Genomic DNA, 12,457 nt, shown 5'->3' with positions numbered 1-12,457 from the left:
AAGGATACTATATTTATCATTTGTTAGCTGCTGAAGAATATAAACTATTGGGGAACCTTGTTATGGTGTGGGTTCGTGGGTACAAGCAGGAAGCCAAGCACCGACGAATTAAATAGAGGAACACACATTGATGTATGTTTAGCTGATTTCTATGACTCCATGGGCAGTCTTAAATCTGCTTCGAGGTGCTGTGTTGTGTAATAAGTGCAAACACATTTGATATGTAGTGGCTGAACAAACAATCACGATGTGACATTTCTGTAGTATGTTTACTAACACAAATACATTATGTCAGAGAATAGTTTTAAGTTCTTTAAAAAAAAGGCCCCAGATACTTGTGCAGGTGCACCGTCCCTGCTATTTTTCCTTTCGTCGGTGCAAGGTCCCAAATTGTTCTCGTCCTTATGCAGAAAACCTATTGTCTTCGATACATAGTACAAAGAGTGCGCTTTGGGTTAGCTTCTTTCTCATGCTTTATTGTATAGCTCATGTCCCTGCACCTTATTTGATGGCTTGTTCCAAGTTCTTCAAAGTTCTTGTGTTTGTCCCACCCCTGTAGCAATTCTGCTTTACCATGTTTTAGATTCATTGACTAGTATCCATCCTCTGCCGACTTTGTAGGGACTTTTTTATTTTGCTTATAGAACTTCATGGGAGAGCATTGATTTCATTGCTCTCTCCACACGCTGCTTTATTTTTTTAATTATTACCTTTTTTTACATTAACTTTAGCGAGGGCATGGTAGCACCACACTGCTACTTAGCCACTCCAGTTAGGTCTCCTGATCCCTGTGCCATCACCCCAGCCTCTCTTTTTTAATTACATCCAGCAGATGCACACTTTTCCGGGATGCTTGCTATTTGGCCTCTGCTCTTCATGTCATCATCTTAACTTCCTGCCACTTCTTCCCCCTGCTTTTTTATTGTTTTTTTTATTTACTTTTTCTGAAGGCTTGTCAGCTTCACTTGTCTACTTAGCTGATTGCTTTTTCCCATTGTGCCGCACCCCACACATGTTTAATCAGCAGAGTAACAAAACTTGCCCCCCCCCCCTTCCAGCCCACTACCTATAACGTTGCTCAGTGCACTGTGCTGATGGGGGGATCTGGAGCTCGGGCCCTCTGCACCCAGGGGCTGTGGGAGCTAACGTTACACCACTGCTTTTAATATTTTTAATTTACTGTTCAGGAAAGCCGCTTAACATCTTAAAACAGTAAATTTAAACTAAAGTAAAAAGATGGTTGTTACGTCTGTGTGTTCAGGCATGACGTTCATCAATCAATAATTTTTCTTTTAGCTTAAAATAATTATTCAAAGATAGCAGCAAAGGTATGGCTGCCTTTCGTGTGCATGCATATGTGGTGGCCGCCTCTGAATAATTTTTCTTTACAAGATCATTAGCACACCTGCATGCACGTGCAAGCATGGTAGTCGTGGGGAAATTTTTTTGACATACATTAGGTTTTACAGAAGAGAATTATTGGCTTTGCTAATGCTTGTTGCTGCTCAAAACAATATGCGGGGTCCCTGATTCTGAGTGAACTGCAGATCTGATCCTCCTCAGGACATTGCTGGTATGCCTTAAGTTTGGGGAGACCTGCCATTGCTCCCCATTTCCTTTGGCCACGAAGAGGCAGCATGGCAGCATTAGTAGGCTTTGGGGTACAATAACTGTGCCCAGAGGATGTGCTAATTGGTTTCACCACCTAAATTTAGTAGTTCCTTCTGTCTGTTTATCATCACTAGCGATTTTCACAAATGGTACATGCTCAGGTTTTGCTATTATGATTGTGGACATTGGAAAATTGTCATATACGAGGTAGTTTGCATTCAGTAGTTCTTCACCTGTCATTGGGAATACCCTCACATGATTGGGACCATTCCTGTATTTGTAGGAATAGCAGTTGCAAGACAGATGCTGCCAGCGGAGAACACGAAGAACAACCCATCCCTTTTTATTTTGCTCCTGCTAGTTTGTCTCCAGCATATGTCTGGAGGAATACACCATAGGAGGAAGTACATGACCATATGCTACCACATAGCATTTCGGGAAGTGAGCAAATGCTGCCTTTAACAGAAGTCCCTCTGAGGAACTGAGTGCTGCCCATTTCCTCAAAGAGACAAGGAATACAGACACAGTACTTAAAAGTCCTCTTTGCCACTCACCACAGATCAGGTGAGAGCTATCCCAGGAACCTGCTGATACCAGCATAGTGAAATGGTTACTGCTGCGCACACTCACTTCCTTTATTATACTGTGACCCTTCTCTGTTTCAGATGCCCGCCTGTGTTAGCCAGATTCAAAAGGACTAAGTGGTCCAGTCTGTGCTCTGTTTGATCTCTATCCCACAAACCATCGTTCCTGTGAGTCAGACTGAGATCCTCTGCCCTTCATTATCAAGTTTGGCACTCAAGCATGGAGACTCTTATCTGGCATCACAATGACCTCCAGGTTTTGAGATCTCCAGAGGGACCTACCCTACCTGGCATATGTTCCCAGACACTGTAACTCACTTCCCTGAACCTCCTATTTCTTTGCAGGATTGCTGTTTCAATGTTTTATCATTTTACCACAGCATTTTTTTATTTTAGCTAGATTTCCAAACTGGTCGGGGATTTCTCTCAAAAATTCTTAGCCTTTGTATGTTTGAAGAAGATAGACAATATTGCCATTAGTTAGGGCAGATACGTTTTTTTGATTGTGCCTTAAAATAATAGTTACATTTATTGATGACGCCTCTCGGGTTCCTCCATCCCTCCCTTTCTGAAAAGTGAAAATTGGACTAAAACAGTGAGTGTCATGGCATGGTGCCATAATCCATCTGCTGCATAAAGATGGTTCAAGGTCGGATCCAGGCAACTATAGGCTAATAGCATCACTTAATAATGAGGCTAAATATTATGCTAGTCTCCTGTTGGGGGACTTGCGGGTTTAGGCTGAGCTGACTGGGTTAATTCCAATATGTCAAACAGGGTTTATTTCTGAATCTGGTACATTGACCAACCTAATGGCTCTATCTGTTGTGATGTACAAGGTAACATCATCATGTTCTGTGCTGCACTGCTGTGTTGTGGATTTCAAGGCAGTGTTTGGTTGGGTTCCCAGGGGGCTTTTCTGGTCCAAATTACAAAAATGGGGAATATCACCTGTGCTTTTGGGGTCAATAGTCGAGTTTAACACTGATACTTGGGTCCACATTAAATTGGGAGATGGCCACTCCCTCTTGAGGAAAATGTCCACATCTCGCGGAGTGAAGCGGGGATGTGTGCTTGCTCCCCTACTTTTCAATGTTTTTATTGCGCTACTTGATGCTACTAATTGCTATCCCCCTAAGGTTGGTGGTTTACGGACCAGCCACCTGCCCTATGCGGACTATCTGGCGATGTTCAGCCAATGAAGGGTAGGCCTTCAGCAGCTCCTTTAATCAGTTATCATCTTACACAGCTTCTAACAAATTGGAAGTGAATTTGTTAAAAACAAAGGTGGTTTCTTTTGGTAAGAAAAGGCATTTGGGAAGTAGTTGGCATTATAACAATAATAAAATCATCTCAGATAAATGTTATAAGTACCTAGGGGTGTACATTGATGCTAGGGGCAGCTTTGTAAAACAGAGAAAAGGTTGAAGCAAAAGCATTGCAGGTGTTTCTTTCAAAATTATTTAAGTATCTCAGGGGGCCAAGCTTTTCCCCACTGTTGGAAGCCATAAGAGCAAAAATTGATGCCTTATTGACTTATGGGCAGAAAATTCAGTTAGGCAGAGATAGTTGATCGCTGAACAGGTTGATTACTAAGATTTATAAGAGGGCTTTTCGTCTGCCCAGATTATCGTCACCTGCCCAGGTGTGACATGAATTTGGCCTCACAGGCCAGCTGGCAGCGAGTGCTGGTGCCTCTCAGATACTGTGCCATAAGCTAAGGAGGGACAGAGTGGGGACTTTTGGAGTCATTTTTACGGCTTGAAATCAGCTCCTGTGAGATGCAAAGGTCACACTACCGTTTTTTTAAAGATTGTAAGTGGTTACTGAGAGTAAAAGATTATGTGGACTGATAATGCATCTGAGTTACTTTTAACAATCGAGATTAAAAAAAAGTATGCAGTCATGGTCTTTTCACTCTGTCAGAGCCCTCCTTGCCAAACGCAAACCCGCCTGGTCAGTTATTAGTACTTATCAGTCAACCACCCCAGCTAGGTATTTTTCGTGTACTTATAGTATTCATTTAAAGGAGAAACCTATGGCTCAGGTGGGGAGACTGGGCTTTTTTTAAACATCTTCCCAGCTGGCGGAAGCCAGCAGCTGGAGTAACTTGTAGGGTTTGCAGCAACTGGGAAGAATCTCTCAAACATGTATGTCTTTGCCCAGCATTATTGAAAGAGCTCAGACATTTACTGCGGAGCAAGTGGAACGAACTGAGGGTCCTCTCATGCCGGCAGGCTATAACTGCATCTTTGGATCCAGATAACATGAGGTTGAACGTCTGGCTGATTAAATTTATTAACATTGCACTAAGCAGGTTTACCAGGCGCACTGAGAGCAGTGATTAATGGGTTGTGTGAACATCTTTCAACACAAGTCTTTTCTTGCCCATTCTTCTACAAGTCAATGCACTGGCTTCTTGTATTTTTTTCAGCTCTAACACCTTGGTGTTTGGCCTCCTAGCCACCAATATTTCTCTTTTGGAATAGAACCAGGCAAGTATCAAAGATAAGTTGGCAAAAATGCTAAAAATTGGCAACAAACAACAACTGTTTTATGTCTTCTTATTCTCTTCGTAGTATTTTAGGAGTATAATCGCTCTCCTATTCTTCTCTTTCCTGTTTGGCATTTAATATCTACTTCATAATTTTTCTATTTGTCTCTTCTTTTCCTGTTTCGTTTAGAATTCTAATAAAAATGTCATTCTCCTTTTCATTACTTTTAGATAATGTTGACCGCTTTTCGCCTTTGCTCAACAGAAATAATAATGATGGCCCAAAAAGAATCTAAAAAAATAAAGCTCGGAAGTACTCTAGAGAAAGGAATTCGATTTAGGATTAAACATTGAGATAGTTTCATCCCAGTTAGATTTATTATTTTGTATTCCCCACCTACTCCCAATTGCAGCACCTTCATCCACCTGGATTAGCCATAGTTCTCCCCTGAACCATGGCAGGAAAGCAGAATTACTGGGCAGAGATCAGACACTGCTCCTCACTGCAGGCCTCTGGGTCATCTTCTGTGGTACCCTTTAGGTTGACATCCTTAGGTTTGGTGTTCTTCTCTTTGCTCTGGGAGTCTGTCTTGATTCTCCTTTCCACCCTTCAGTGTGGCTTGAGGGGCCCACTTCGAGTTGCAACTCTAGTGTCTTCCAGCATCATACTGGTGTCAGCTGTCCAGACGTCGGCATGCTCCCATCTGATCTAGTTAGGCTCTGCTAATATCTCCAGTCTTCTCATTCCCCTTCCTGTAGAAAAAATATTACTCGTTCTCCTTCCTTTTTATAGTACTTCTTTCATTTCCTTTTCTCTGTTCTGTCTTCCTTGCCCTTATTATCTTGCAGTAATCTTTCTTCCTTTTCTGATCCTAGTTTTCTTTAGTTTTCTGCAGGGGTTCGGATCTGGCTGACAAACATGGGAGGATCGCATTGGGCACAGACAAATAAGTATTCTGTCAGACCCACAAATAGCCCCATTAACTTTAATAAAAAAAATTGTTGGGGCTATATAGCAGAAGGCGCCAACACATAAAGATCTTGGCTGAATGACCAACTTAACCTCTAGTGCAGAAGATGAACTATTGACATCCTCTGCATTACCATGATAATCCTTCAAGGGCAGATACAGGGTGTTTAACCCCATTTCATGAGGCAGGAAACCAGTAGACCACTAGGGAATATTTTAGATTTATTGTTTTTGAAGGGAACGGCCACCTGGGCATGGACCTGTGCTGCCCCAACCACAAAAGTGTTTGTGCCCTCACCCCCCTGAGGAAAGATATGGGGGAGTTTACCTCCACTGTGCCCCCTGGGGAGTAAGTCAACTAGGCCACCAGGACATATTTTTGATTTACATTTTGGGGGGAGCAGCACCCTGGTCATCGGCTAGTGCTCCTCCCCACCAGAACCTGCCCAACCATCTTTCTGCTTCTCTGCCCACTAGACCTGAAGCCTGGCACGGCAGTCTTACCAAAAGTTGAAATAGTCCACAACTACACACAAGCCAGTCAAATATGGTAAATCTACTATGAAGTCCATAGATAGCACAGTCCAAGGCAGTACCGAACTAGGTCATGGTTGAAACAGACCAGAAGGAAGACTATGGGATGCTTTTGTTTGAGTGTATGTTGACCATTGTTGTAAGTAGGTTGATTTAGGCCACCACAAATATCTGCTGATGATGTCTTGCATTTTTCTCTGTCCAGGATGTATCACCACTAGACAGTTATGGCACCACCTCATCACCATTTGCTGGATTGTCGATTTAGGGATATAGAGTGCTTCAATCCTATACAGCATTTTTACATAAATCTTCTGTTACTTTGTTTCTGTATTATCCATTCCTGATCAAAATTAGATTGTAACTGTTGAACTGAGTCTTCAGATCTTCTCCAGATCTTAGAGTGGGGGAGAGAATGTTAGGAGGATCCACTGGAGGTTGCCTCAACAGAATTTTGGAATTTCCGTGTCTGTTGTCAGAATGATACAAAATCAGGTAGTCAAATGTAAAGAAAAACAGCGTTTGTCTAGCATGTCTGTTGTTTACTCATTTAATCAATGTCAGATAATATTTTTGTGGACGGTCCACACTGTGATCTTGTGGCATGCTTTTTTCCGCTAGTGGTTCCAATGTGCGAAGGCTTCTTTGTTTGCAAGGATTTCATGGTCAGATGTGTCTTAGTTGTTCTTGGTTTTGGTCAAATCTCCTGAGTTATCGACCACAGGATGTATTTCTTGGTCAGCTCATCTGGGACAATACAGCCCCAGCGGTGAACAACATGGCACCTGCCCCCAAGATAAAGGGAAAATGTTCAACTGAGTGATGTAGAATAGATGCTGAAGTGAACGCCACCTCAATTGCTGTTACACTTGCTCTTGGTCTTCTGCTCACTTGAACGCAATTATTTTCTTGGTTAACCTGATAGTGGGTAGTATAATTGTTGAAAAGTCCCTGATGAATTGTGAACAAAAATGTGCAAATCCCACAAATCTTTTCAACTGATTCATTGATTAACTCAAAGGCATCCTTAACATTGGCGGCTATTCCTTCCATTCAAAGCTTGAAGCTTAAAAAGGACACCTCTAAAAATCTTGGATACCTCAAAAAGACATTTACACAGAACAAATACTGGCACAGTCGAAGAAGGACTGCTTGAACATGTTCTCAGTGTTGTTTCAGATTGCTTGAAGAAATGAGGATTTTGTCTAGGAAGACTACCTTAAATATGGCTAGTAAATCTCTAAAGGCAGCATTCACCAAATAAGAAAATGCCACAGGGGCATTGCATAAGCCAAATGGCATAACCATATATTCAAAGTGCCAATACTGTGCATGGATGCAGTATTTCACTCACGCCCTTCTCTGATTCTCACCAGGTTGCAAGCTTTCTTTAAGTCAAGCTTGTAAAGATCTTGGCATTATTGACTTGGTCCAGCAGTATGGAGATAAGGGGCAGAGGGTATCTGTTTCTGAAGGTAGTTAAGCTGTGTCCTCTGTTGTCAATACATGGTTTGAACTTGAGCTGACATGGGAAAAACCTCAGCAATTACACAGCACATTGCCAAGCACCTGGACATTAATACGGGCAATACTGCTCTTACCCATGAAGTGCTCACCACAACCAAGAAGTGAGAATCTGTAATTAAACGCAAGTATGTGGTCTCGTTGTTGTGAACATGCAGTTTCCAACTATCTGTCCTCCTTCCCATTTTAGGGTGAACTCTCCTTCTACTTATCCTCCTAATCCAGACAGCGTGTGATGCTCAGCTGCTGCAGCTCAAACTTTGTTGCTATGAGATGGGAATTCATTGTGCTGTTATCAAGAATTATTGATGATGTTGTTCTCAGAGGCGTATTTTGGGTAAACATTAGAGACTTAGAATGTTGACTTTGATTTTCACATTTATTGGAGTCATCCTGGCACAGATTTCAAACTCTGTTCAATGGAGTTGTAGATATAAGAACATACATTGCAGTTCAGATTATTCTGTGCATTTATTACAAAGATGTATTAATCCTTTAGGCTCCAGGAAGTCATAGGGTCGTCAGCAAACCACAGAGAGTGTATTATGCATAGATTGTCACAAGGTGTATCACTCATCATAGTAGAACTAGAGAACTTTAACATAATGGTAAAAAAATAAATTAATTATTTCTTGTTGTAGATATCAAGTCCTCAGTGGTGCAGGTTGAGTCCGGCAGTAGGAACAAAGATGAAAACATTGAGAGACTGTTTCTCTCTCTCTTGTCCCCTTCCCTTTTTTTCTGATTTTCGGACTGGTGTAGATATTTATTGCATGGTCAGCACTAAGTTCAGGGAAGCATGGATGCTAGCATCTCTACATTTTGGATCTGGTTTCCAGGTTAAGGCAACCTTGGCAGCTTCTCTCAGATAGGAGCTTGTGTGAGTACATTGGCGTTGCACACACAACACGCCATAAGTGTCCACAGCTCAGGTGCATACCAGATATTTCTATTCCTCCCTCAAGCTAGTTAGGATCTGAACTATGTTTAACCTTGTGGACCACATCTCCACTTAAATGATAAGGAGTAAAAACAAGGACTTCTGCTTGAATTGGGAACCTAGGAGAATTGCACCACCCCTCTGTTTTGCCATGGTAACAGGTGGGTGGTAGAATACATGCTCAATCTTGATTTTAAAGTATGTCCTATATGTTTGTCTTGCAAGCCTCTACACAGATCTTGCGCTGGTATTTGCGTACATGATTGTAGACACCAGTACATCTGGTGGTGCCGTTTCCAGTCAATGCATTGAGAATGCAGTAAGCTCATGTGAGATACTGGAGTAGCAAAATGCAGAGTCCTCATAGGTATTATGATTTTGTGTAATGTGGCCAGCGCATCCCACTTACCAGTGAAGGGATGACTGTCCAGTACCATCTAAAGCATCCACAATTACTGAATGCATTCAGAAAGTCTGCGGGGGAGTTGCTGCAGCCTGTAACACCACTTTTCTCACGGATAAGGCACCTTGAATAGTGAAAGTATGATACAGTAGCCCACAGTGAAGTTCTTGTCTGTGGCACCATTCATACACTCTCTCACAGTGCAGCAGTACCCATACAAATGAAGGTCACACTCCATCTTGCCCTGAAGCAAGATATTTTGCTTCTAAGGGGATAATTCTGATTTTAAAAGGCACCATCCGGAAGACAGAACACCAGTTTGACAGCATGGCATGAACATTTGAAATATCCTTGTGTTGGGACTGCAGATCCCTGTGGTGCTTATGCTAGGATGTCACCCAAGGAAAATCTGCCTTTTGCATGCATAAATGTTTCTTTCCTGGAAAAGTTTAATTTGTCTCCAGGGAGGGGAGGTGGGTGGGGTGCCATTCAATTATTTCTGCTATTTAGTGGTCTTAATCATTGTTTTCCTCCCCCCGCAGATCCCCCGGGCCGGTTCCTCACACTCTGAGATGTGATGGGAAGAAAGAAAATGGCGTCCGCTCCGTCCCTCCTCTCCCAGACTCACCACCCCGTCCCTGGGCTTTCGATGTGCCTCTGGTTCCTCCCAGGTCTCCCGATTCGCTTCACCTCCGCAGGTCTTTGCCGCCAGGCCGCCTTTCCAGGTCTTGAGCGGCTATGTGCGCGACGCCTGGGCCGAGGCCCGAAGCCTCTCGCAGCGCAGCCATCCACAATGCCTCCGGGTGCCCTTCAGTGTTGCCAGATTTTACAAGCCTTCTATAGCCCAAAGCTGTTGAAAAACAAGCCCAAAGTAAGCCCAAATGAACCGGTCCCAGCCCAAAAAGTAGCCCAAACTTTTAACACTGAACTAATGCAATCGTAGGCTGAAGCAAACATTTTAAAGCATAAATCTAATTTCTATTGTAAGCAAATATGTGAATATGTTTCAGGTAGACAATTGACTCTTTGGATTTGTCATGTTTTGAAATGGGGAATGAGCCAAAGGATGGCAACTCCCTCGTATTCAAGGTTAAGTAAGAGGTATGCTCTAGCTTTCAAACTGGTTTTACAATAAAGCAAAAATTCACTGATAACAGCAAAAAGTTATACATCTTAATGGACTACCCCTCATACTTACTCAACTTTTCATGCCAAACTCAAGTTTGTGGAAAGCAGACTCAATGCTGTTTTCCCTTTGCATTTTACAGTTCAAGTCCTGTTAATCCCAATATGTCAGCCCCAACATGCAAAGATAACATTTGCTACATTAGCTCAGTCATTAACCTATGATAATCAACACCCCCCAAATGGATTCAAAGCACAACCTTTGTTCTTTTCACTGCCTTTCAGATGCACACAGTAGATGAAGGTGAAATGCAAGTAGCCATCTAGCATTCACAGTGTGTATCTGCAGTCTGCTCTACTACTGTTCTACTTTCTGGACTTTTCATTAAATGGGCAGCAGACCAACATTTCACTCATTTCCTGCCTCCTTTGGACGTACTCAGGCACTACCCCTACACTTGTTTTAGCGGGCTACCTCTACCCTGGACAGTGGAGGTCAACAGGGCCCTGCAGAAACATACATCCTTGTGTGAGGTGAAAAAGGCTGTTTGTGTGAGGCGATAAACACCCTTTTGCAAATTGCTACCAGAGGCCAGAACACTGTGACCCAAACTCCGTGAACTTGAACTTAAATTATTGGTAAAGGCTAGTGTTTTGTGTCAAATGCAAGCAATGGCTACGCTGAGCAGAGCATGACTACAAGTGATGTCAATAATTTAGGCACTAAGATCACAAACAGAACCATGCAGTGAGGCTGTGCACTGACCATGTACCCTCATTTCGCTTAGCTCAGCCAATGAGACCACATTTGTGCTTGCACTGCCTGCAACTGGAGGGAAATAAATGGATAAATCAGCTGAGCACACAGCTCAAAGTGCATTAAAAAAAAGTATGGGAACAGTGATGCTGCATGCAATGGGGCAGGGTTAAACGTGTGGCAAAAAAAAATATATATATATATTCTGTTTTAGGCAGCCACATACATAACACATGCCTTAAAATAAAAAAAGTTAAGTTAATCACTGTATATTATGAAACCTTTATTAGTTAATGCACTGAAAGGTCTGTGTGTAACCAAAAAGCCTCAGAATTAAATCTTCACTGCTGCAATGGAGAGTTGTGAATTGTGCAAATGTAAGTCATTAGGTTAAACTTGCATTACTGGCAGTATAAGACAGACTGCTACCAAACGTGCAAAAAAGTTTCAGATAAAATGGTTTAAGTAATACCCAAACTGAATGGTTTATTTTTATTTAAATGCCCTGCAAAGCACACACTGCACAACTCAGCTGGTAACCCCTTTGCATTACCAGACAAACACAATAACTCTTTGTCATCACCAACCTTTATGTGATTCCACCCAGTGCTTAATTTGTGCTTGTTGTTTCCGGTGCAGAGTACTGGCACTTATTTTTGAGGGACAGCACTCTTTTTTCCTGCCTCAAGCATTTACTGCAAGCAAAAGACACATATGGGAAAGACGGAGGAATGCAAAAATGAAAAAGAGCGCCAGAATGGGGGAGAGCAGAAAGCTGCAGGAGTGAGGTGAAATGGCTTAAAATGAACTAAAGAGGCCCAACATGGCTTTAGGATTACGCTGCCCTAGTATTCTGTGTTTGCAAATTTAATTGCAGCAGCTGCCTGTTTAAGAGGAGAGCTGTGGACACCGGCACGTTTTTATTTACAAATTAAGCACTGGCTGTGCCACTCATTCTTATTCAATCCTGCCATGCTTTAGATCCTATGCACTGTCAATCCACAATTAGTCCCTGAATATTAAAAATAAGGAACACATCTACTCACAAGTCACAAAGGTACAAATTGAAGGACACTTACCTTGTCTTACGCAGCTGCACACCAACCGGCCGCACGTCAGTGTAGGTAGGGGACGTAGGTAGCACCTACACAACAGGAAGGGGCCAGGGGGGGTGTCTCCCCTCTACCGGGCCCCAATCACGCACTCTGGGGCTGGGCGCTGGCTTTAATTTGGGGTCCAAGGCTGAAGCGCACAACGAAAGAGACTTTTCCAGGGGGGGTGAGGGGGCACCACACCTGTGCAGGCTGAAGGCTGAGGCTCACAGCAGGGCTGAAACAGAAAAGAGCCACACACCATAGTACACCACCACCTGCTCAGCGCAGCCAGTGAGTCAACAGTGTGCCACACACTGGCTCTCTCCTGGCTCACCACTGTTGGCGCCCACCCACGCAGGCATTGTAAATAATGCCGCGGGGGCAGGCCAATACTTCTTCTCAGGGCCATCAATTGGTAGCG

General features: G+C 43.0%; 1 long non-coding RNA gene across 3 annotated transcripts in view; it reads left to right on the top strand.

The window, feature by feature from the left end:
• LOC138261917 (uncharacterized) overlaps nt 1–11,406 on the top strand; it is a 192,671-nt gene extending 181,265 nt beyond the window's left edge. For 2 of the 3 annotated variants that reach the window (XR_011199175.1, XR_011199176.1), the window contains one exon: nt 9,603–11,406. This is a non-coding gene — a long non-coding RNA (uncharacterized lncRNA). Of the gene's footprint in view, nt 1–7,907; nt 8,055–9,602 lie in introns of all 3 variants that reach the window. The other variant, XR_011199178.1, reaches the window with a different exon arrangement.
• Nucleotides 11,407–12,457: the final 1,051 nt, after the last annotated feature.

The sequence above is a fragment of the Pleurodeles waltl genome, chromosome 10 (assembly GCF_031143425.1).
Source record: "Pleurodeles waltl isolate 20211129_DDA chromosome 10, aPleWal1.hap1.20221129, whole genome shotgun sequence".
Classification (NCBI taxonomy): domain Eukaryota; kingdom Metazoa; phylum Chordata; class Amphibia; order Caudata; family Salamandridae; genus Pleurodeles; species Pleurodeles waltl.
The sequence above is the reverse complement of the archived record's forward strand: the minus strand, read 5'-3'. Positions and strand labels throughout refer to the sequence as shown.